At 37.4% G+C, this 26678-nt stretch overlaps 1 long non-coding RNA gene and 1 pseudogene across 3 annotated transcripts in view; both read right to left on the reverse strand.

The window, feature by feature from the left end:
* LOC140635200 (uncharacterized) overlaps positions 1 to 26678 on the reverse strand; it is a 107743-nt gene that overhangs the window by 55606 nt on the left and 25459 nt on the right. The gene's annotated exons all lie outside the window — the stretch shown is intronic.
* LOC140634825 (coiled-coil domain-containing protein 167-like) lies at positions 22584 to 26451 on the reverse strand (annotated as a pseudogene).

A 26678-nucleotide genomic window follows, 5' to 3' on the forward strand; every position in this document is an offset into this window, starting at 1 on the left:
AAGAATTCAGTCATCTACCAGTTAACTAGGGATGGCAATGTGACAGTCAGTGTATTCAGTTCAGCCGGTGACCCTTTGGAGGGGAGGAGAGAGGGATTGAGTCCTGAAAAGCCCAACAGATGAGGGCGGCTTCCCTGCACCCCACACAGATAGCAGCCCTCCGCCTGTCGCTCCTGATTACTGTGTGCAGTTCTGTGTGCATGATTAAATAGTGATGGCAAGGCTGCCTCTTCCATAATCACATCTCCTGACCTCTTGACGGGGTGGCAACGATTGCAGATGGAGTCCCACAAACGCATAACAAGCTTTTTTTTTTATTTCATGTAATGTTATCTCCTATGGATATATAGTTTAATCATCTTCTTTTTTTCCATTATATAAAATTCAACTGAAAAATTTGAATGACTTCTTATTCTACACCTCTGTTTTCACATACTGAAACCAATATCTCTTCTCAATACAGAGTCTAATGATACATTCAAATCCATGAAAATAATGATATTTCCTGAGATTTCTGACTTGTTCTAAGAACAGATTTTTGAAATACATACATATATATAATATATATATATATATTTGTCTGCACTCAGTGTCTGCACTGAGTGTGTCTGCACTGTATATATATATATATATATATATATATATATATATATTTGTCTGCATTTAACATGTATAAAACTGAAATGAGATGTAAGAGCAGAAAGGATAGAAGAAATGAAATAGAATATCATAAAGTATTAAGCTAAATATGAAGACTCAAAATGTATAGTGGTAAGCATTAATGATAATGTTATAACATTAGTATTTGTCATATGTATAAAGCTTAGAAATGTTACAGCCATTTCCCTTAAGACTCTTTTCCTCACTACAGCTTCTGGAGATGAGCAGAGCAAAAATTATTATTTCTGAACTAAAGATAAACATGTTCTTAGAGTGAGATGGTTTGTATAATTTCATGTAACTAAAACATGACAGACATGGGGAAGGACTGTAGTTGTTTGATACCTAATAATATATGTCATGGGCAATAACAGAATTCTTATCAGCTAGAGTTATCAGAATCTTTCTTTTTGATGTTGGGAGTTGAGGAAGTAAAATAAATCAACAGAAACTTACCAACTACTTTTACTCTGGGTCCATTACTGCACTGAGAGCACTGCAGCACATAAGAAAGAGAAAAAAAAAAACATGCAGAGGATCTCCACTGGTCTTCGCTGAGGTAACTCCCCATGCAGGGCATGCTGATAGGCCATTTTCCTAGAGGTGGTAAATCAATTACCCTAATGTCCTTGAAGGCCAGATCACGAAGCTTTCCTTGACAATTCCAGAAGCTTCTGATAGAATATTTTAAAGGCATAAAATTTGAATTTCCAAGGGTTCTAGTGAGACTCTAACTAAATCCCATGATACAATTAGGAAGGGAAAAAGAGAAAATGATTTATCCTTCAATGCTAGGTTTGTAGTTAGAACTCTTTGGTGCTATAGAAATCCAGATAATCCTTTGTTTTATATTCAATAAATGTCTCATATAAGATATGTGACATTGATTGGATGTGAAACAATAGGTGAAATTTAGGTAAGTAGGAAATAAAAGCATTTCAAGAGAGGAAACTGTGTGTCAGTGACAAGTTTTTGGTGTCTTCTGTGTGCCCAATAGAATTTTCTACTGGATTTGGGAAACTATTTGGATGAAAGAATTTTAGAGAAAGAAATCTGCTAAGGAAAAAATATCTGCTAAGATAGTGAAGCATCACTTCTTACCACTGAGATCAGAAATCCAAATGTTTCATCCTTTTAAAATATTCTATAGTAAGTTTGAGGAATTGTCAAGGAATATCATTGCAATCTAACCTATCAGATAGTTAGGACTGATAATCAACTCAACACATCAGAGAGAATGACCTAAAGAGTGTGTACTTGCCTGTGTCGGGAGTTACCTCAGTAATGCCCAAAGGAGAGAGCAAACCTCAATACTAGGGTCATGCTTGTTTCATATTTTCATATTTCTATATATGATTATTTCTTCTAAAATAAAGCCACAGAGAGAAAACAAGGCAGGATAGAATACTAGTCCCACTATTTAATACCAAAAATAAAAATTGTGTAATTGGCATATATTTGTTTGAAAAGCATCTCACTGTGCACTGTTCACTCACCAACCTGTCTAGATTAGGTGCCGAAGGTGTTCCACACAACCTTCCCCCAACTGCAGAAACCATAATCTCCTTTTATACCCTGTAAAGAATGATGAACAAATTATTGCCTGGATGGCTCTTTGGGATTTTTGGAAAAAGCTACTAGAGTGAAAAATCAGTGGTATATGATCCAGTAATACTAGCTACTTACAGAATTTTAGCCAAACTGAGATCTCTTTTGATCTTAGTAAATGCTGGTGTTAGAGAAATGATCTTTAACAAATTTTCCAGCTCTAATGCTTTATAATGTTACAGGAGATATGAGAGTTCCAAATGAGTGAATAAATGTAAATGTGCTTTGAATACCAAAATATATTTGATAAGTGAAGGTCATGAAAATCATCCATGAAGTGCATTCACAATATCCTGAAAGTAACAGCATCCTAGGAGAAGAATGACCAGAAACATTGTTGCTTGCTGATCATTTGCTCTTTAGCCTCTGGCATTTGACCTGCTTAGACAAGCAGATTGCTTATTTTGCTGCTCTGTCTTCCAAACTTGGGGGATTGATCTCAATGCTGAGACCTTGTAGGGCCACTGAGCTCCATCTCCAGATAGACTAGAGCAGGAGCTTTTTGACAAATCACCTCCAGCCATGGAAATTAGAGAGCCACCCTCAGATTGATTTACTTTTCCAAGACAAAACTGAAAATTCAAGCACTGTGTCCCCAAGCCACAATACATTCTGCTTCCTTCCTTCCTATTTGTTTCTGTTTTGCCTGTTATTTCCATCATTATGGAGCAAGGCTGACAATGCGGGCATAGTGCCAGCTCCCATTGCTCCCTGATGCTCTGATGGGCTTTGGATATATGCACATGTTGAGGTGACATTTAAATGATGTTTGTGTGTTGCACAGTCAGAAAAACATTTCCACACTGGCTCCTTTGATCTCCTAAAAGCCAGCTATCATAATACAAGAGGATTTTTTAATAGATATAAATAAATCCAGGTGGCTCCAGCCTACCCCGTGGGGCCTCATGTAGCTCCACTGGCTTATCCAGGTTTGCCTTGCTCCAGATTTTAATAGTCACAATTATCACTTTTCAAGTAGGATTGAATTACAACCACAAAATTTGAAACAAACAAATAAATCCGCTTTCTACTAAGATGGCAGAGTCAGTGTTTGGGTTAAAAAAGAAAAGTAAAGGGGAATCACAGTTTCTCTCATCAGAAAAATCAAGGGAGGAACACCTGGGTGGCTCAGTCGGTTAAACATCTGACTCTTGATTTTAGCTCAGGTCTTGATTACGGGGTCATGAGTTTAAGCCCCACACTGGGCTCCATGCATGGAGCCTACTTAAAGAAAAGAAAAGAAAAATGAAGGGAAATCATAGTTTCTCTCATCAGAAAAAGTCATGGATTATATTAGGAGCTCTGAGGCAAAATAAAAGATGTGCTTGACTTTAGCTTGAACCTGTTTCAAACTAGAGATAGCAACAAGTTGTAAATACTTTGCAGGTTGCCAAATTTATTTGAAGCAAATTGGAAGTGGGGATAACTCAAGGGGGTCCAAAACTCAGAGAAGACTTCACAAAGTCTTTGACCTGGAGAGAAAGAGCATTTTTAGCAGAGCAGAATCCGTATGAGAAAAAGAAAGCAGACAAAAGCATGACATATTCTGAAAGTTGTGGAAAGAACATATGGTAGAGTATGTATTGCATGAGGTGAGGGTGAATAGAGAAGAGGTAAAATAAACTAGAAGGGGATGTTTGGAGTCAGATTGAGAAATGACAATAATCTTAATTAAAGATGACAATGAGGCTACAGATGACAAAAGAGTGACCTACCTGGTATGTACATGAGAGGTAGGATCAGGAGAGCTTGAATTGCAAATAACTCTAAACACTCTAGTTAGAGTTGTTGAGTGAAACATAGGGCTAAAAATACAGAAGAAAGTGATTTGATGAAGTTAAGTTTTGTGTATATTGCATCAGATACACCCATATGGCATGGATATGGAATGCCTAAGCAGTCGCTGGAAATATCGATCAGGATGTGAGGAGAGGAGAAGGCCTGAAAACTTGATGACAGAGGAAGTACAAAGCCCAGAACTTAAAATTTATGTACTTTGGAAGGAGTTGGGAAGATCCAAGGATAGACGGATGCGGGAAGTGATGGGTGTAGAAAACGAGTGATCGGGAATGAGGGAGAAACAGGTGTGTTTAGGACATGAAAACTAGGACAAGAGAGCATTTCACAGATTGTGTACCTGATATTGTAAATGTCACAAGGATTTCCAGGAGTATGAGAAACAAAGAGGGTTGTTAGATTTGGTAATTAGAGGATTAATAGTACAAATAGAAGAGCCATTTTAGAAGAGAGATTGGAAAAAGCAAAATCCCAGAGGGAGAGTAAGTGAGAGATCATGAACTGAAGATTAGAGTGTACATGATCTTTAAAACAAGTTCAAAGTGAAGAGAATAGCAATAGGGTGATACCTTTGTAGTCTGAGAAGAAGATTACAGATGAGAAGTAGCAGGTGAAGGAAAACTTGAATATATCACAAATGTCAATCCCAACCATGAGCATCTTTTTGTAGAAATTTTGGAAGAGAAAGTGTATGTTACTACCTTGGCTCCCATTTCTCACACTGGCCATGTTAGCTGTTAGTAACCACCTAGAACCTTTGTACTCAGTTCTCCTTGATATGATGATGCTGCAGCCTCCACCCAGGCTTTAAGGAAGGGGACATGGTGTGCTTTGCCACATGCCCATAAGCCAAATGGATGAATTGGTTTCTATTAAAATGTTTCAGTAATTCAAGGGAAACAGGAGGGGAAATCAGAATCTAAGCTAATGGGAACAAGCAACATGACAGTTAAGAAAATTTGATGTTACATCTGAGTTGCTACAAGTTCAATACAAATGGAACAGAAAAAAAAAGTTATCTAGAACATATGGCTTGTGATTGAATTTAGATCCTAAAGCCAGAAGGAGGATCAGGAGTCAAGATGTTTGGCAAAAGAGACAGACAGAGACAAGACTGGAACGAGCAGGTAGAAAGGTTGATGTTGAATCAAGCAAATGGGTTATTAAGAAAGGGTACAAAATCTCAGATAAGGATACTGAATCAAATGAGGAAATAACTAGCAATTATTGGCACCCAGTGCTTTTTTCTCTGCAGAACTGTTAGGCAAAACCCAGGGAATCCTTTAAAGTTGAAATGGTGTACTCTCTCATTATACCTCTAGAAGCAAGTCACATGTACCCAGAGTATGTTTGGGAGAGCTGGTAGTGGAGGCAAATACAGGCAAAGTGGAAATTGAAATTACACTGGATGAACTTTGAGAACAAAATTGCTTGTGAAAAGTGGTGGCACAGATGGGACCAAGTGGTGGGGCCTTTGTAAAAATATCAACTTTGATTCGTACATGTTATATTTCATTATGATTTCCTCTCAGTTGATCCACATAATAACAATGTTAGCAAAAGCCAGGATAGAAATAATAATCATCATTTGTAGATGGAAAGAAGGTGAACTAGCAAATTAAAGTAATTATCTCAAGGTCTTGAAATTACTGGCTTTAGTCAAAACTAAAACATTAGTGACTCCTGGTCTAGGGTTGGTTTTTGTTTGGTATGGTTTGATTTGGTTTTGGTGTCCTATTTCTTCATAAATTTTGGTAAATTTTTAAAATTTCATATTAAAGCAAAATGCATAGACTAATATGGCAAATACAATTTTTCTTCTTTCTTATCTCTTTTTTCTTCAGGTTAAAGGTGTGACAGATTCAAAATTCTACATTCCAAGGTAAAAAAAAATTCCCTTTCTTTTGCCATCCAAACTTCTTAATGAGGGGCTAATGGGATCAAGAAGGATTTGAGAAAAAACTGAAACAAATCCCATGAGAGCGAAATTTGTCTGCTTCTTCCTGCACTGCTTCTCCTTGATCTGCAAACATTCCCCACACAAGGCCAGCAGCTAAAGAACATCGTCCCCTTGCTCAGACTCACTCTCCTTCTTTATCTGGGGTCTTCTGTCATTTAGGAAATTAAACTAAAATAATGAAACATTCCTTGTGAATTGTCTTCTAAAAACTACTAGTCTAGTCGTTTACAGCAATAGCTCTTCATCTCTGTAGGGGAAACAAGGAGTGAGGGCAGAGGGATTTGAGGAGACAATAAAAATGACCAGCTAAATCTCAAAAAAAATTTTTTAATTACCAAAAAGAAAAGAAAAGAAAGACTAACTGTTGTCTGAGTGGTGGAGCCTTCCAGGAGACCAAATAAGTCTTCTATAAACTGATTTGCCTTCCTGACTGTGATTTACCAGACTGACACCTAATTTGTTCTGAGCACAGTTGATGCCTCAGACACAATGGCGGATGACAGCCCACATAACCTCTCTTTCAGCTTTCATCTCATATATTCCATTTGAAGTTGAGTTCCGACAAGAGAGAGGCACAGAATTAATATTACCTTGGATCAGCTCAGTCTCCAGAGGGAGCAGCAAAAGCTTTTCTGGAAACAATAAACCCTTTAAACATGACAGGGGGAATGGGACCTTAGGAGGTCTCTGAAAGTATCCATTATTAAAGAAAAGGGGGGGGGAAATCCTCGTGGGCGACTTTGATTTTTTTTTTTCTCAGCAAAAGCAGTGATGAACTGGTGCCAGTTTTACATACAAATTTAAAGATCTGGGATGGTTTATGCTAAAAATCTCTCTTTCCCCTGTCCCTTAACAGGAGCAGTAGAGAGAAAGAATTCATTATGAATCACATTTGTTATGACATTGGTACTCCCTTCTTGTTTAATCTTTACCAAAATAAAATAAAAATAAAAATCAATAACTTCAGCAATGAAATTCAAAGGAAAAATACATCATATCTAGTTATACATATAGGTTCAAATTTGGATGTCCAAATGTACAAATAAGGAATATGTATGAGTCTCAAGAATTAGAGGAAATTTTTTTTAAAATTTTTTTATTTTTATGATAGTCACACAGAGAGAGAAAGAGAGGCAGAGACATAGGCAGAGGGAGAAGCAAGCCCCATGCACCGGGAGCCCGACGTGGGATTCAATCCCGGGTCTCCAGGATCGCGCCCTGGGCCAAAGGCAGGCGCTAAACCGCTGCGCCACCCAGGAATCCCAAGAATTAGAGGAAATTTTAATTGAAAGTTAACTGTGTGGATTCCCACAAGATTCAAACAGAAAAAAATCACACACAAGCATATATACATATGTGTGTATTAATAACAAGATTGCATAGTAATTTGATACTTTGTTGCAATTAAAAACAAGTAAATTCATGCAGCACTTAATACAGATGGTCTGATATTTTTCAAATCTCTTTTTGTTTAGGAACTTGTGATAGCTTCTCTGTGATATAGAAGAAACTAAAACAGAGACAGCTTCAGTATAATATTGTTGAACCTAGAGTCAAAAATCCTACTTCCTACTTGCCTTACTTATCTTACCATATCTTAGAAGAATCAAGGGGAGTCATTTATGAGTTGTTAAAAATAACCAAATATCCCTTCTGTGTGAGCTAAGAAGCACTGGAGCTCAGGTTTAGGATGATGAGTGCGTAGGCTGAGCTCAATTAGGGCTAAAAGATAGAAAGAGAAGGTCTTGAAGTCCAGGTTCTACGTGGTCATAGTCTAGGGGTCGTAGTTTAGGAAGAAGGACCAGTGCCGGTGTTTCACTGGAACTGAGGAGACTGTTTTAATTATTTATCACAGTATAACAATCTCCTTCAAAACCTTATGGCGGGATCCCTGGGTGGCTCAGCAGTTTAGCGTCTGCCTTTGGCCCAGGGTGTGATCCTGGAGTCCCGGTTTCAAGTCCCACATCGGGCTCCCTACATGGAGCCTGCTTCTCCCTCTGCCTGTGTCTCTGCCTAATTTGTTCTCTCTCTCTCTCTCTCTCTCTCTCTGTCTGTCTCTGTCTCTGTGTGTCTCTCATGAATAAATAAATAAAAATCTTTTAAAAAAAAACCTTATGGCTTAGATCCAGATATTTATTATCTCACAATTTATGTGGATCAGGAATCCAAGTAAGATCTAGCTACAAGCCGCTTTATCAGGATCTTTCACAGGCTATAGTCAAGGTAATGGCCAGGACTGCAGTCATCTCAAGGCTGGGTTGGGAAGGGTATGCTTCCAAGCTAGATATGTATATGGTGGCAGACCTCAGCACATCCTCTTCCAAGCTCACTCAGGTGACTGTTGACAAGTTTCCACAAACATCAGTTCCTGGCTACACACATGGCAGCTTGCTTCTCTAAGAGCAGTGGCTCAAAGAAGCAGCCAATCTGTTTTGTTTTGTTTTATTTTTAAGATTTTATTTACTTTAGAGAAAGAGAAATAAAGAGCATGAGCAGGGAGAAGGGCAGTCTGTTTTTAACATAATCTTTGAATTGATATCCATTACTTCTCATGTATTCTCTTGATTATAAGGGAATCACTAGATCCAGCCTATACTCAAGGGGAGAGGGCTGAACAGGACCATAAAAAAACAGGGGTAGTGTTCCATGGGGCCATATTATAGGCTGCTTGCTACACTGGGAAACAAAGGAAAGTTTGGAAGAACTTGATGGGGAACACCCTGGAAATTCCAGATAAAGTCAACTCACAAAGAACAGGAAGGTAAAGCACATAGGTTCAGGACTTAGGACTTAAGATTTCTTGCCCTCATCGCACACAAAGGATGGGAGATGTTTTGAGCCCCTGGAAGTCAGAAGTTTACTTATTAATGATTTTAAGATGTTCCACAGTCTTCCATTATAAAAGAGACTTGTTGATATTTGAGAAGACTTATCGATATTTGAGAATCTTATTTAACTCAGTTTTTAAAAAATTAAAACATGGAGTTACATATTCCCTAGTTGAAAGGTGAGGAGAGGGTCTCTGAGGCTCTGGTCAGTGGGTTAAGCTAGGTCTGAAACCCAAGCGTTCTGATTGCTAGCCTGTATTCTTCTAAAGTTAACACATCATCCTTGATATGAAAGACACAAGACAGGACAGGGCACACCATTCCATGGCACAAACATCTGTACTGAAGCTTGGTGTTTATTCATCAGGCACAGGTGATCCTGGCAGAGGTGTTTTTAATATCTCACTAGGGGACCCATGAGACAGGTCATTCAATATGAAGAGTTGCTCAAGAAGAGTCTTACATTTTACCTTCACTTACCAGGTGCAAGGAAACAGCAATGAACTGGAATATAACTAATTCAGTTACATATAGTTAAATACCCCACCCCCAGAATTTTTCTTTGAGGAGAAAGAAGCTGATTACAGTAAAGGGAGCTGATTTAGCAATTCTCCCAAAAAGCCACTTCTTAGCTATGTCCTGGGGTTGGGACATACTCCCTGAATTTCTTATACATTTAATTGATGTCCCTGAGGGATCACAAGCTTACTCATTTATTCAAGGAAGATTCAGTGATATTCACCAGATAGGAATTAATGAGGTAAGAATATAGAACCACACACTTATGAAAGTTTTCCATAGCCAAATGGGATTCAAGGTGATTGGGATCTGGGGTAGATCTATTTCCCATAATAAAGTAAGATAGAATGAAATAACCAGAGACTATCATAAAGGATGACTCATGTGTGAGGAGCTGATCTCTTAAATATCTTTAGCAGTTTTAATTTCTTTAGGTTAAAAGTAATATCATTAAAGATAAAAAAATTCAGTTAAATTAACTACAGTTTATTTTGTTAAGCCATGCCTTCTTTTTTACAAAATATTTTTACATACATTATCTCCAGCTAACTTCAGTCATAGGCCTTTACCCATTACAAAAGCTTATTAGAACTCTTCACAGGTGAAAACTTTATCTAGATTTTCCTCTCTCATTACCATGCCACTTAACCATATTTCTCCCAACACACACACATACACACACACACACACACACACACACACACACACCTTTCACCTAACCAGTTAACTCCTTCTTACATTTCAGATCTCAGCTTAGGCCTTTCTTCCTCTAGACTCCTCTAGACTGAACTGTAGAATCAACTGGAAAGGCCATCCCCACACCAATTACGTTAGGATCAGAGCTAAGAATCCATATATTTTTAAAGTTCCCCAGGAGATTTCAATGTTCATTCAAGATTGAAAACCACTACTCTAGATCCATGAATCTGGGTAATAAACTAGAATTGAAAAATTTTGAATTGGAGTAGGCCTCATTTTAGTCTAGACCCAGTCAAACTAGAACTTAAATACATTCTATCTTGTGAGAAGTTCCCAGATCCATAGTAGCGATTAAACAAGAACTACTATATGCCTTTTGTTTTAAATATTCCTGCAGCACATAGCTCCTTTGTTGGTGAGGGTGTAGAGGAAAGAGAACCCTTGTGTACTGTTGGTAAAAGTGTAAATTGGTGCAGCCACTGTGAGAAACCAGCTAGCTGTACATTAGAATCTCTAGGGAGGCTTATGAACTACAGAAATGCATTGGTCTGATTCCATACCTATAGCATCAGAGTTTGGGGATTCAGATAACTCTGATACTGTAGATTGTGGTTGTGGAGATTGTTCTAAAATTCAGATGACTTCAATGTGAATGGACTTCGGGGTTCAATAACTTTGAAAATGTAACTAAAGCATGGGTCACATACAAAACCTCCTAACGGTTGCTTCAGCATTTCCAGTGACCTAATGTTCACCATTTTTCCTCAAGTCCACTTCCCTGTTAGACCACTGTGACATTAGCCCATTCTTGCCTCTCTTGTTTGAAAGCTTTTTTTTCTTTATAGCAGATATTATCAGACCTCGCTGTCATCTCTCAAAAAATGTAGTAAATATGAGGTTACACTAATAAACATGATAAGTTGCCTGGCCATAAGAAACTGAGGGATGTAAATTAAGGTAAAAGTTAAGTATTACCAAAGGAGTTAAACCCAGGGTAATGGCACAAACTTGTAAACATAGGCATATGCCAGTCTTAGGGAAGTCCAGGAAGTTTTCCTAGAGAAAATGATGACTTGGATGAAGGCTAGAGGGTTAGTAAAGGTCATCTAGATGAAGCATGTGTGGCTAGGAGGGGAGAGGGCATCGCAGTAAATAAAGGCATTGCACAGCACTGTTCTAGGCAAATCATTTCTCCCGGGATTAAGGCGACCAACCATTCTACTTTGCCCAGGACTTTCCTCATTTTATCAGGGAACATCCCATGTCTGGCAAACCCATTAGTCCTGGATTAGGCACCCAAGAGGGTTAGGGGACATTACTGTGATGGGATGGCCAAAATGATTTCACCAAAAAAGAGATTGCTAATAAAGTTCACCACTGATGTTCAGTATGCTTCTGTATGCATATGGAGTTTAGGGGAGGGCTCCAAAAAGTGTAGAAAAGGTGGGCATCTGGGTGGCTCAGTTAAGTGACTGCCTTTGGCTCAGGTGATGATTCCAGGGTCCTGGGATTGAGTCCTGCTCTCTCAAGAGTCTGCTTCTCTCTCTCCCTTCTCTCTCCCCTCATCATGTAGGCATGCTCTCTTTCTCTTTGTGTCTCTCAAATAAATTAAACTTTTTAAAAAATATATATGGAAAAGGTTAAAGAGATGCTAGGATGATAATAAAGACACACTTGACCAACTTTATAATTTTTCTTGCATTATCCTGCTCATGCCTTCAAAATGACTCTGTGCATTGCCTTTAACCCATAAACCATCTATGGGGACCTGATTCTTGAGCTAGACAGGAATGCCAGATCTAGTCTCCAGACAGACCTTGGAGAAACACTCAGGATAGGGGAGTTTATTACACTCAGACACTGGTTTCACCAATCCCAAGTGATAAGAAAAGAGTTTGTTAAATTGCTTGGTCAATTTCAAGATTTAAGAGGGAAGATTACCAGGAACAGATCACTCTGATCTCAGACTTAGAGAGAAGGCAGATGTGATGTGAGAAAGAAGACAGATGTGAAGTGATGCCCTAGAATCTTGGAACAGAGTTTAATGAAAAGCTCTCTTTTAAGTGGCCATGCAAGTGGGATTTTTAAAGTTGATTAGTTGACAAGACTACTTAGCATATTAGAACACTGGATACTCCAAAGTTAAAGATTAAAAAGAATTTTTTCTCCTACTGTCTCTCACTTAATTACTTTCTGCAGCTTGCTTGAAACAGCTGTCTTCTTATCCTATCCTAATGAGGCACGACCGCTGGCATGGAATATTCAATGCCATTTTTCAAATATGATTTATGGAAAAATAGAAATTCCTTTTTCTATAATTTTCCTGGTTGACATGAGGAATTAGGAGACATTGGCCCAAGGGGAAACATTAGAAACTCACCTGGGAGCTCCATGTCCTAAGAGGAAATGAGAATTTCATTGCAAAGGTTAACATTAAAGTGATAGGAAATTATTCTGTTATTTTTGTAATGGATATTTTCATTTTAAGTGAGATTTACAGAGAAAGAACAGTGTTTCATCTGAAGGAATTATTTCTATACTCTAGCAAATGGTGAAATACCAAAGGAACTATTTCAGGTGCAGGGATGGGGGGCATTATGCTATTATAATGTAGGCTGATTCCAAGCTATGTAGACTTTTGATATTTGTTATTATCAATTTACTATTATTATTATTATTATTAACAAATATTCACTTAGCATGTTATATGAGCCAGGCACTATTCAAGACATTGAGGATGCAGTGGGAAAACAACAGATTAAGTCCATGCCCTCATGAAGTACTACAGTTTTATTTTCCATGGTAATTAAGTTGCCATAATCATAATTATGTTTTTTCCTTTGGATCCCTGAAAACAGATGGACTGAGAATAAGGGAATTTCATCATCTTGCCTTTCCACAAATATTTATTGAGTTTTTCCTACGTGGCAGGCACTGTCCTAGGTGCTAGAATCAATACTTTCTATTGAGTTGTGTTTCAAAGGTTCAGGTCCTCAACTTCTTTTTTTTTTTTTTTTTTTTTTTTATTTGTTAGATCTTTGAAGCATTTTCTTTTTTTTTTTCTTTTTTTTTTTTTTTTTTTTTATTGGTGTTCAATTTACTAACATACAGAATAACCCCCAGTGCCCGTCAACTTCTTTTGAGAACCAATCAACCTGGCAACTTGTGGAAGTGAGGTGAGACTGCCCCTTGCTGTTATTTTGATGATTTCCCATATTCTTATATTCTCTTTCTTTTTGCTATTTTCCCCATGATCTCTATGCTAAAATCCTGATACTGACTGTCCTTTAGCTAAAGGTTTTATATTTAACATATTTTACATATGTCTCTACTTCCTCTAAATTTTTAATTTCTTCACAGGTACAGTGTTCTTTCCATAGTTAGAAGAAGCATCTTGATTGAAAATATACTTCTAATCTCCTGCTACTTGCTGATGAAATATTTGATGTGTGAAAACTTTCCTTAGTTTTAAAAGTGTTAAATATCCTTCTAATCTACTGATCCAAATGACCCCAAGTGTCCATTTGCTTTGCTTGAATTATCAAAGTGTGGTCACAGTCTGACTCAGTGGCACACAGTTCTTACCATTCTCTGGTTTGGGAAATACATTTTTTTAGTGGTGAAAGCTGATGCAGATGCCCCCCCAAAAATAGGGATTTCTTGACCATGAATTTTGTGAAAAAAATATCATAAAGAATTCATTCATGAGGGATTTATTCCTTCACCAAATATTTACTGAGTGTTAGACCATATGCTAAAAACTGATTAAGGTACTTGGAATATAGCAATAAAATAAACTAACCAAACAAGCAGCCATCCAAGTCCCTTCCCTCTTGGAGTTTGCTGGTTTGTTGATGAAATTTGTGTTGTATGAAAACTTTTTTTTTTTTTTTAGTTTTAAAAGCATTACATAGTGTAAAATGTAAAATTTATTTGCTTGCTTGTTTATTTCATTGCATATTTATTTTTTAAAGATTTCTAGAGAAATTAGAGAATGCTGTGTAACAAATAAGAAAGACATTTTTCATAGTTTTGGTCAAAACCTGCTTCCTATTTTGAAGCTAAAAGAACAAAACTGCAATATTTATGATGATATAAAAAACAGCCCATTCAGTCCTCTTTCCAGTCAAGTGGTGGAGTTAAAAGAACTGATGACTTCTGATTTATGCATTAGACTGCTTATGTAGATACAAGTTTGTATCAATAGGCATGTGTAGGCACAGATACACATATGTCTTTGTGGTTTTTCCTAGTAGGTATGTAGCTACTTGCTATTCTCTTCTGAAAGCTAAAGGAAAACTCACAAAACTTACAGAATTGGCTCCCAAGTTCATTTAGCATAATTTCAGGACAAAGGTCTCATTATGAGTGTTGTTAGTATTTTTGCTATAAGATGTGACCTTATGTATATCTCCAATGATTGGTTTTCAACCCATACTTACTCTGTATTTCAATTTATTTATTCAACTACATAACTAAGGTATCTATGTACTATTTTACCATAAAATCATTAAGTCAATGTAGCTGCTAAACAAGGAAATTCATTTTCATGTCTGAAATGACTATGATTAGAAATTTGATGCTGGGGATATATTCTTGTTTTTATCATTTGGGCACCATTGCTTCAGCATCATCTGTTTACATCCATTTGGAGGAGTGGCTATAAGAGAGAAGTATAAAGCTGATCTGTGATTGCCAGTTGCCAAGAGTATACCTCCAATTGCTAAAACATTGATGGCCAAAAATCTGCTATTTACATTAACATTACTTTTATAGGTTCCTTAGTTTTAAAGCATTTACCTTCCTTTCCTTTGGCTAATTATAGTAACAGAGCCACGCTCATACATACACAGAGTGAGAGGTTCCCTAAGGGAGAAATTTCCAAAGTGCTAGGATGACTGAGGACTTCACAAAACACCTCTTTAGGGGGATAAATACTGACTACAGTTCTCTTTAAGAAAATAAAGTCTTTACTTTCACTATCTGAAGTGAGTACAAAATGAGTCCTCCCTCTATGAGGGGCAATGGAGTAACTCACATTTATTTTGAGGCATTAGGGCATATACTAGGCCTTTTCTCAATAGTATATACTGATGTTTTATAAAGCATCATTATTAATAAGATGATGTGAATCCTGTGAGCAGGGCAGAGGTCAATAGTAGCTGGATGGAATTGGAGGTGGTCAGATGGCTATGAGGGGACTACTTCATTGTCAGTCAGGAAATAGAAAAACAAGTGACTTCTGTCAAGTGACATTAGATTATCTGTGGGATTTTCTAAATGCATAATGTCACATCTTCATGGATTTATTTATAAAATAAATTATTTCTCCAACTTTGATTCATGACATGGGCATATTGACTCAGATATCATATACTAAGCATTTTTTATATAAAAATCAAGTGGGCTTTCTTCTTTTAACTTAATACAAAAATAACATGTTCATTGTAGAAAACAATTTAAAAACAAAATGATAAAGAAAAATAGAACAAAATTAACAGCTTCCTGAGGAGGCCAAGAATTTAAATACATATCTACCTACTGGGCTAGAAAAGAGATACCTCTAAATTAGAGAGCTGTGTTTGAGTGGGGAAGGCAAAGAGGAGGCTGAACAGTCTCCCTCTTGAGCCTCTAAAACTCCTGGAGATGTAGGTCAGGGAAAACAATAGAGTAAGGTGGAGAGAAGGAATAATAGAGATCCACAGCCCTCTTCCCTAAGGTAGTTCTGGAAGGTAGCCAGTCTTTCAGAAGCTGTGTACAGTGAGAAGCAGTGAACTAACATTGACTGTGAGACTTTTATTCTAGGTAAAATAGCTGACCCCACACACATACAAGAAGTAAATGCTAATCATCAAAAGTCACTGAGTGTTGTCCAGCAGACCAGTACAGATGTCTGGTCATTTGGCCTCAAACCATCTCCATGTACTCCAGCTGCCAGTATGGTGAGGAAAGACCCAAGTGTTTCCCTGTAGCCAAGAAAGATAAATATGAGGAAGGGGGAAGCTTCCTCCAGGTCAATTAGGCTACTAATAGAAAAACAGGGCAACCCCCGTGGCGCAGCAGTTTAGCGCCGCCTGCAGCCTGGGGTGTGATCCTGGAGACCTGGGATGGAGTCCCACATCAGGCTCCCTGCATGGGACCTGCTTCTCCCTTTGCCTGGTCTCTGCCCCCCGCCCCGCCTCAATAAATAAATAAAATCTTTGAAAACAAAAAAGAAAAACAATGTAAGTCACAGTGTGTGTGTGTGTGTGTGTGTGTGTGTGTGTGTGTGCAACTTGGGAAGTCTAATAGCTCTTAACAGTATTTTTTAAAGATTTCTAGAGAAATTAGAGAATGCTGTGTAACAAATAAGAAAGACATTTTTCATAGTTTTGGTCAAAACCTGCTTCCTATTTTGAAGCTAAAAGAACAAAACTGCAATATTTATGATGATATAAAAAACAGCCCATTCAGTCCTCTTTCCAGTCAGTAAGATAGGTACAGACTGGAATAAAACAGAAGTTGGTATAATAGAAAAATTGAGGCAGGTCAATTATATAAAATTAGGATATATTGACCTTCAAAGTTAGCTGATCCTTACATTTTCCCTCATAGGAATATGAAAGTGAAGGAACCAGTTAGTTAGAAAGCAGCAACCAATGGAAGGACTAGAGTTAGAAGTATGGCAAGCTGAGAACCTTGTGAAAGTCAAAGCTATCATGGACTGAAAACACTGAGTTAGCAGACAGAGCTGATTAGAAGAGAGAAGAGATTTCAACTCAGAAAAAAAAATTCAGATACACAATGAGAAGTTACTGGACAACCTGTACAGCTACTTGGGTTCCTGATACTTTTCTGTTGCTATTTATTCTGTCAATAAAAATCTCCATTACTTAAATAAGTTGACTGGTTCTCTGCTGTCTGCAGCAAAACAAAACAAACCCCTCTGTTATTTAACCACTTGGCAATTTGAAATAAGGCTAAAAACAATAACTTCATTTATACATTTCTGTACCCAATAATCTTTGATTCTAAAATAACACCCGACAGTATATTAAAATTCTATTCTAGGTGGCTGACAGACCTTTTTATCTCATTACAAATGGCACCAATTTGTTCCAAGGGCCTCTCTTTATGAGTAGGTCTGTGTGAGTTTCTCCAATTCCCAGTCTAACTCAAAACTCCAGTAATTTTTTTTTGGCATCATCCCAGGACTGTATGCCATTTTAGGAGAAATGGTGGACCTATTTCTAGGGGATACTATGCTAAGAAAATTCTCCTTAATTCATCCCGTGTTTTCCCCTCAGCAGAATAGAAATGTCCACCTCCATTCAGTAGTCTCATTCACTTCTTAATTACAAGAGAGATAATTGCCACTTCTCTGTGATGTACAGGCTTCTACCCTCTCAGAGCAGCCAAAAAGCTAGGTCAACACAGGGAATTTGACCCAGTAACTGAACTACTCTTTTAATCGAGGATGGAGTAAGGAGGAAAAAGACAGAGAGGTTGCACAGACTGCCTATGGAGTATAAGCAAACCCTGCTGATTCATTTACATATCTAAATTTAGCCAACTTTAGGCTCCTAACAAGCTCTCTTCCTTCAACTCAGCACTTTAAAGGGATTTGCAGAGAGGTTCCCTAAAGTGAAATTGAACCTGTGAGTAAACAGTGAAATGTGCTTATGTTTTCTTGCTTGAATATTCTGAAGACATATATTTAGCCTATATTTTTAATTTATAAAGTACTCTTAACAATGACATTCCATTACTTATATGGATTATTTCAACAACTTGGAATTTAATGCTAATATTGGCCTTGCTGAAATACAGAAACAGGAATATATATATATCACTGGCATATAGTATATGACTATGGCAATGATAATTCAGATAAATTATGTTCTTCATTTGCTTAATTAACTGAATATTTCAGTCAACAATGGCCTGGATTACAACACCAAGGCACAATCTATGACAGAAAGAATTGGTAAGCCAGACTTCATTAAAATTAAAAATTTCTGCCCTGTGAAAGATACTGCCAAGAAAGTAAAAAGACAAGCCATAGACTAGGAAAAAATATTTGCAAATATAGATATGATAAAAAGTATCTTCATTGGGCATCTTTTGTATATTTGGAAAATAAACATCCAAAGAAGTCTTAAAACTCAGGAATAAGAGACAACCTTATTTTAAAAATGGGCTTGGGACACCTGAGTGGCTTAATCACTTAAGCAGCTGACTCTTGGTTTCAGCTCAGGTCATGATCTTATGGATTGTGATATCTAGCCCGGTGTCGGCTCTGTGCTCAGTGAGGAGTCTGCTTGAAAGATTCTCTTTCTCTGCTCCTCTCCTCTCTCCTTCCCCTCTCTCTGACTTCCAAATATCTTTAAAAAAAAAATGGGCCAAAGTCCTTAACAGACATCTCACCCTAGAGATACACAGATGGCAAATAAGCATATGAAAGGATGCTCTACATCATGCGTTATCAGAGAAATACAAATTAAAAAACAATGAGATACCACTACATACCTATTAGAATGGCCAAAATCCAAAACAGACAACACCAAAGGCTGGTAAGGATGTTGAACAATAGAAATTATCGTCCATTGCTAGTGGAAATGCAAAATGTCACAACCACTTTGGAAGACATTTTGGCTGCTTTTTACAAGACTAAACATACACTTCTCTTATGGTCCAAAGATTGTGCTCCTTGGACACAAAAGAGTTGAAAACTGTGTTCATCAAAAGTCACACGGATGTTTATAGCACACATCTGGAAACACACATATTTTAATAGCAGCTTTACAATTGCCTAAACTTCAGTAGGTGAAAGTATGAACAAACTCTGGTATTTCCAGACAATGGGGTATACACTCAGCACTTAAAAAAAAAAGGAGTTATCAACTCATAAAAAGACATAGAAGCTTAGACACTTAGCTTTATTACTAAGTGAAAGAACCAATCTGAAGAGGCTACACCCTGTATTACTCCAACTATATGACATTCTGGAAAAAGTGAAATGGTAAAGACAGTCAAAGGATCAGTAGTTGCCAGGAAATAAGGAGTAGGGTTGAGGCAATAGATAGAGCACAGAGAAATTTTAGGGCAGTGAAACTATTCCGTATGATACTATAATAGTAGATATCACATTATACTTTTGTCCAAACCCATATAATGTGCAACCCATTAGTGAACTTTGAAGTAAATCATGGACTTTGGGTGATCATGATGTGTCAGTGAAGTTTCATCAGCTGCAATGAATGTCTAACTCTGGTCCAGGTTGTTGGTCTTGGGGGAGGCTGTGCATGGGTAGGGACAAGGGGGACATAGGACATCTCTGACCCTTATTTTCAGTTTTGTTATGAACTCAAACTTCTCTAAAAATTAAAAGTTTACTTTTAAAAATTGTCTGGGTTGAGATGGCACACATTTATTTTTTAACTGGTCTCCATTTGACCAATATCAGTTCTATGCTTAAATGTATTTTGATTGTTGCTTATTTCTTCAGCTGCTCATTTGGATAGACAGACCAATCAAGCATCATGAGTAGTCAATCTTTCGAAAGAAAGGGCCAACCAGAGAGACCCTGTAAGTGGGAAGTTATTCTTTTTTTTAAAGATTATTTATTTTAGAGAGAGAGCATGGAAGCAAGCATGCAGTTAGGAGGAGGGGCAGAGGGAGAGAATTTTAGGCAGACTCCCTGCTGAATGCAGACCCCAACAAGGGGCTCAATCTCACAACCCTAAGATCATGACCTGAACCAAAAATCTAGAGACAGACGCTTAGCTGACTGAGCCACCCAGGTGCCCTGGAAAATTATTCTTTTAAATATATATTTTTTATCATTATTATTCTTTCAATCAAGAGGAACAAGTGTGGATTTACTGTATGTGACCAGCTCATCCAGCCCGGACTCCATTTATAGAAATTCCCTCCACAAAGTCATGAGAAGTAAACCTCTTTTTTTTTTTTTTTTTTTTTGAGAAGTAAACTTCTGAGAGAAGTTCTAGCATCCTTGAATTTATTCTCTGCAGACTATAGATGCAAGTAAAAAGATGCTAGTATCATGATAGGACTACTGATTGTAGGTCAGATGATAGAAATTCTAGGAGGTAGAAGGCAGTAGCACTTAACTGTCAGAGACAAAGTAGGGGTGGCAATCAGAATGTTTTTATGATGTCTCATTGATCATGAGATCCCTAGAAATAAAATCCAACTTAATCTGAATTGTAGCTCCTTAACCAATTCTTCTCCAGCAATATTTATATCTTTTTTTTTAATATTTATATCTTAAAATGATAAGGAACAGTTTTTCTTAGGAAGGAAAAAAAAGAGGCAGAGGGATTTTGGAGAAGCTTAATGAAGACCTTTGCAATAATTTCCAAATATGTGCTTCTATTTTCCTCTTTGCTTAAACTTTCCTCTACAACGTAATCGATATTTACATAATGCTGGTTATAGGCATAGCAGGGTGGTTTGTGCTAGGGAAAGGAAAATACCCAACATTTTTGGAATAACTGAGTCCAGAATCTGAGTTACTATTAATCTTTGGGGACCCAGAAAGCCCTCGTGATCTACTGGCCAGAACGAGAATTTATGAGATTAGGAGGTAAATGGAGTTTTGGCTCAAGTTTACTTCAAAGAAGAATTACCATATGACTGTTCCCCAGTCCTTCTGTGTATAGTTAGACTGGATGCACTTAGCAAGTGACAAAATTCCTATACTGAGTCTCTGACCCATTAGGTTGGAGCTTTGGAAAAGGCTAAGTAAGAAAAAAAAACCAGAAGCTCCCTATTCTTATGAAAAATAATAAAACAAATGCAATCCTTCATTCATGAGAGCTTCTTGGAGATTAGTGCCATAATCAATCATTTAAAAGACATGAAGTGGTTATCCTTATCATATCTCTCTTTAAATTACCAATGAGGACTGTGCAGAAAATAGATGGATCTTGAAGAATGAGAACAATTACCATAAATTTAGTCAGTGACGTCACTTGCAGCTGAGCTACATGTAGCCTCCTCAGTAGAGCAAACCAGCAAGTCAGTAACATCTGATATGTAGCTATTGATATGTTGAGCACATTTTACTGTATATAAATGTGCATAGTTTAGATTTCACCTGACTTTGGCAATGGTGCAACATTATTCTCTTATATCAGAGTTATATCAGCTGTAATTAGTCTGCAAGAAATTTGATATTCTCCATCCCACAGGACAGGTTGGTCTATTACATTGATTTTCTCATGCTGACAGGACATGGTAAGCTGAAAGTAGCAAGGAATTTTGTGTTCTAGTAACTTGCATTTGTTAGGATCATCCAGGGGTCAGGAGATAAACTCCATTAGAATTCAGGGGCCTGCCACTTGATGAAATATTTAGAAATCATTCATTTGTGGTCTATTGTGATATTCCCTTTAAAAGCAAAAAAAAAAAAAAATGTTATACCTTGCAACAACTACCATAGAAAGTATCAATTTATGGGCAGGGATATTAGGACTTTAGAGGCCACATATAATATATCTGGTTGTTTTGCTTCTAACTATTTATTCAGAAGCCCCCAAAACTGGCAACTTTGGGTAAGATCCAGAGAAAAATAAGGCTTTTAACCTGGCCTGGGTTTCAATTCAAGCATCTCTGCCATTTGGCTCTTACGGGGCAATGGCAGTTTAGAGTGTTGTAAGCGGGCCCTGAAAAGCCCTGACAAGAATATCACAATGTAGGTGCCAAGCAGTTTGTACCTAGAGCAAAACTCTGCTGCCCTCAGCAGATAACTACTATGCTTTAGAGAAGGAGTTCTCAAACATTTTGGCCCCAAACTTTTTAACATTTATTGAAATCCTTCAAAAGCTTGTGTTTATGTGAACTGTATCTTTTTTTACAGTTTTTATTTAAATTACAGTTAATTAACATACAGTATAATAATAGTTCAAGTGTACAGTATAGTGATTCAACACCCAATGCATATCACAAGTGCACTGCTTATTCTTCATCACCTATTTAACCCATCTCCCACCCACCTCCCTTCTGGTAACCATCAGTTTGTTCTCTATAGTTAAGAGTCTGTTTCTTGGTTTGCCCCTCTCTCTCTTTTTTCCCTTTGCTAATTTCCTTTGTTTCTTAAATTCCACATATGAGTGAAATCATATGATATTTCTCTTTCTCCGACTGGCTTAATGCACTTACCATAATACTTTCTAGCTCTATGTCATTGCAAATGGCAAGGTTTCATTCTTTTTTATGGTTGAGTAATATTCCACTATAAATACACACACACTCACACACACACACACACTTGGATTACTTCCATAATTTGACTATTATAGATAATGCTGCTATGGACATCAAGGTGCATATATCCCTTTGAATTAGTGTCTTTGTATTTTTTAGGTGAATATCTGGTAGAGCAATTGCTAGATCATAGAGTGGTTGTATTTTTAACTTTTTGAGGAACCTCCATACTGTTTTCCAAAGTGGCTGCACCAGTTTGCATTCCTACCAACAATGTGAGAGGATTCCCATTTCTCCACAAACTCAACAATACCTGTTGTTTCTTGTGTTGTTGATTTTAGTTATTCTGACAGGTATGAAGTGATATCTCCTAGTAGTTGTGATTTGCATTTCCCTGATAATCAGTGCTGTTGAGCATCTTTTCATGTGTCTGTTGGCCATCTGGATGTCTTCTTTGGAAAAAGGTCTATTCATGTCTTCTGCCCACTTTTAATTGGATTATTTGTATTTTGGGTGTTGAGTTTTATAAGTCCTTTATATATTTTGGATACTAACCCTTTATCCAAAGGGTTATAAGATGGGTTATAATAAAAGGGTTATAATGATATAAAAGATATATCATTTGCAAATATCTTCTCCCATTCCATTGGTTTCCTTTAATTTTTAAATTTTTAAAAAATTTTCCAGACAGGAGAAGCCTTGTTGTTCTTTGTTGTCTTTCCCTTAGGCTGAGGGAGGAGCCAGCACAAAGTCTTTCTGGAGACCCAGGCCCCACAACTGTACCAGGAGGCAAGAGGGGCTAGGCTGTCAGGAAGCCATGCTCCAGTGTCTGGGTTGGAGAGAAATGCGCCTGCACCTTTGTAGTCTTGAAGCTTAAAGAGCCTGTTTGGTTGTGACCAGGGAACCAAGAGGAACCCTGTGCTGACTGTGAAGTCTCAGGCTCACATGGTCCAGTAGGTACAGATGAGGGTCAGGAGGATGAAGATAGCCACAGAGAGCAGCATGTTCTTTTCCTTTGGTTCTCCTGCCAAAGCAACTTTAGCTCCTTCTCATAGTTGGAGGCTTTGTACATCGGGTTGCTTTTCTCCTTCTCCAGAGACTTTCTGGCCTCTTGAACTTAGCTTTGCCCTGTAGAGCCTGGAGTTTATACCCTCCGGGTCTCTCTGACACTGCAACATCTTCTTCTCTAGCCCATCTATCTCTAGAGCAATGTCCAGATTCTCCTGCTTCTTTTTGGTCCTGTTGCTTGCTGGGACTCCCCAATCATTATTAGATACTTACAGGTTGCTTGTTTCCTTCACTATGCAAAAGCTTTTTATTTTGATGTAGTTCCAATAGTTTTTTGTTGTTTTTTCTTTTTGCTTTTGTTTCCCTTGTGGCAGGAGACTATCTGGAAAGTTGATACGGCTGATGTTAAAAAAGTTACTGCCTGGGTTCTCCTCTAGGATTTTTCTGGTTTCAAATCTCACATTAGGTCTTTAATCCATTTTGAATTTATTTTTGTTTGGTGTAAGAAAGCAGTCTGATTTCATTCTTTTGCATGTTGGTATCCAGTTTTCCCAACATCATTTGTTTGTTATCTTGACTACCTTTTTTCCCATTGGATATTATTTCCAATATTATATGGATATTTTCCATATAATATGTTGTGAGTCCATTTCTGGGTTTTCTGTTCTGTTCCATTGATCTATGTGTCTATGAGTTGTATATTTTGATACTTGCTACATTAGAAACCAAAATTGAGAAAAGTTAAAATATTTATTAAATAATTTATTGAAAGTAGCGATAATAATCCCAATATATGACAACATAAATGATGCATTTTTGCATGACATGTTCACTGGTTTCTCAATAATCTGGTAGACAAGATAACTCTTTGAGACTTTCTTCTCAGTATATAGCAACAACAAAGTCTTTTTCCTGTGTTTCTTCTCTCACATTGCTACCACACATACCACACTTCTGACATCAGATGTGTGGAGTGTTTCTTGCCCCACATCAAAAAATTGTGACATCAACTGGGTGCCCTACAATTCACATTAATTCTGACATAACAGTAGTTAGTGCAAGCCCCACAGATTAAGGGATTAGTTCCATAAAACTGCCCTCCTCATTCCAGAAGCCAGTTGCAAGTAATAGGTCCCCAGTTTACTGACAACTGCCTGACTTAGCTACAAATTGGAGGTTCCCGTGACCTCTCGTTTGTACTCAATTATTTCCTAAAACAGCTCACAGAACTCAGAAAAACACGTATATTTGCCAGTTTATTATATAACAAAGGATATGATAACATTAATTGTGAGACAAGATCTGGAAGTACAAGAACTTCTTACCCTGTAGAGTTAGGATATGTCACTCTCCCAGTATATGGATGCTTTCATATCCATATGAAAAGCCTGGAAGCTCCCCCAACCCCATACTATTGGGATTTTTATGAAAGCTTTCTCAGTAGGCATGATTGATTATTAATTCCATTTCCAACCCCTCTCTCCTCTCTGGAAAATGGAGGAAAGGGCTTAAAATTCCAAGTTTAATCATGGATTGATCTTGCTGGTGACCAGCCTCCATCCAGAAACCATCCAGAAACTCTTCAGTAGTCTCAGAACAAAAGGTACCTAGCAAATTCCAAGGGATTTAGGAGCTCTGCATCAGGAACCAAGGTCAAAGACAAAATATTAGGACAAAAGATGCTCGTAGTGCCTTTATCACTTAGGAAATAATAAAGAGTTTTAGGAGCTCTATGATGGGAACTGGTAGAAAACTAAATGTTAGAACAAGAGGTTTTCCTAACATCCTTATTTACAAGTGATTTAGGAGCCTTGTTTCAGGAAGTGGGGATCTATCTTTCTATCTTATTAGTTAGCACTCAGCCACCTCTGTGCTGGTTCATTTGAATCCTAAAAAAAGAGACCAAAATGAAAAGGAGACAAATTATTTATAGGTTCAAAAACATGGGTGATCCCAACAAAGCCGGTCTGGTTACCACTACTGAGTACCCAATCTATCAGTATATCCAGGGAGACTAGCTAATTATCTGCTGCCAGGACAGTTATATTAGAGACCACTCACTATGGACTGGCCAATGATTCATCCTCATTTGAACTGCACTTATATTAGATATGTATTTGCATTGACTTCCTAACACACATCTGCCAACAATACTGACATTCTTCAAGAGTGTCTTATTCACCACCATAACATCCCAGACTACATAGCTTCTGATCAAGGCACTTATTTTGCAGCAAAAATGTCCAGTAATGAGCTTACGCAGATGCAATTCACTGTCTTCATCGTCACTAAGAAAAAGTTGAACTGAAAAACAGTGATCTACTTTTGTGAGAAATTAGTTACAAGCCAATTAAGAGATACTTTCCAATATATGATGTTTCTTTCCTATAATCGAAGTACAGTGATGGAGAAACATAGGATGGAAGTGTGATACGCACTTCTCTGTACTACATACTAATAATTTGAATTCAGAAATTTCAGGTTTAGCAATCTTCATACCCAAGAAGGAACCTTTCTTTAGAATACAATACTTAATTTTAATTGGATATTTGAATTGCCACATAGCTATTTTTGGCTTCTCATGACATTGAGCCATCAGACATAGAAGGGGCAACTCTTCCATGCCCCTATGTCAGTTAGGGTACTTAATTTTTTTATTTATTTGTTTGTTTGTTTATTTTAGAGACGGAGCATGAACAGGGGGAGGGGCAGAGAGAGAGACTCTCAAGCAGGCTCCCCACTGAATGCAGAGCCTGCTGCCTCAGGGCTCAATCTCATGACCTTGAGATCATGACCTCAGCCAAAATCAAGTCAGATATTTAACTGACTGAGCCATCCAGGTACCCCATTACTAGCATAATTATTAATAGAGCTCTCATACTCAAAAGTTTCTCAGGTTAAGTATAAGTATAGTGATCTTAATCACATTGTGAACCATCAGAGACTCAGATTCTTCAGGATTTGTGATACAGATTGTCCTACTAGTAAAGGACTCCTGATGAACTGGATATTGGTTGAGAACAAGTGGAATGTTGAATGAGCAGTGAAGAAAATAAGTTAAATATATCAACCCAGCTATGTGGCCAGCTGCAGAAATGAGAATTCTAGGACATACCTGTTATCTTTTTTATTCTTTCTCCTTCTCTCTATCCAGTTATCCATCTAGATGTGTATCTATAGACCTATATCTCTCTATATATAAGAATAGTGTGACATATATATATGTACATATTATCTATAATATCTTAATTATATATATCTTAATATGCAAATAGATTTAGATAATAAATTATCTAATATATATGTGTGTATATGTATGTGTGTATAATTTATTTTTTCTTACCATTTTCATATAGCAGGGTGATTGTGACTAACTATAACTTAATGCA

Source organism: Canis lupus, chromosome 6 (genome assembly GCF_048164855.1).
Source record: "Canis lupus baileyi chromosome 6, mCanLup2.hap1, whole genome shotgun sequence".
Taxonomy (NCBI): Eukaryota; Metazoa; Chordata; class Mammalia; order Carnivora; family Canidae; genus Canis; species Canis lupus.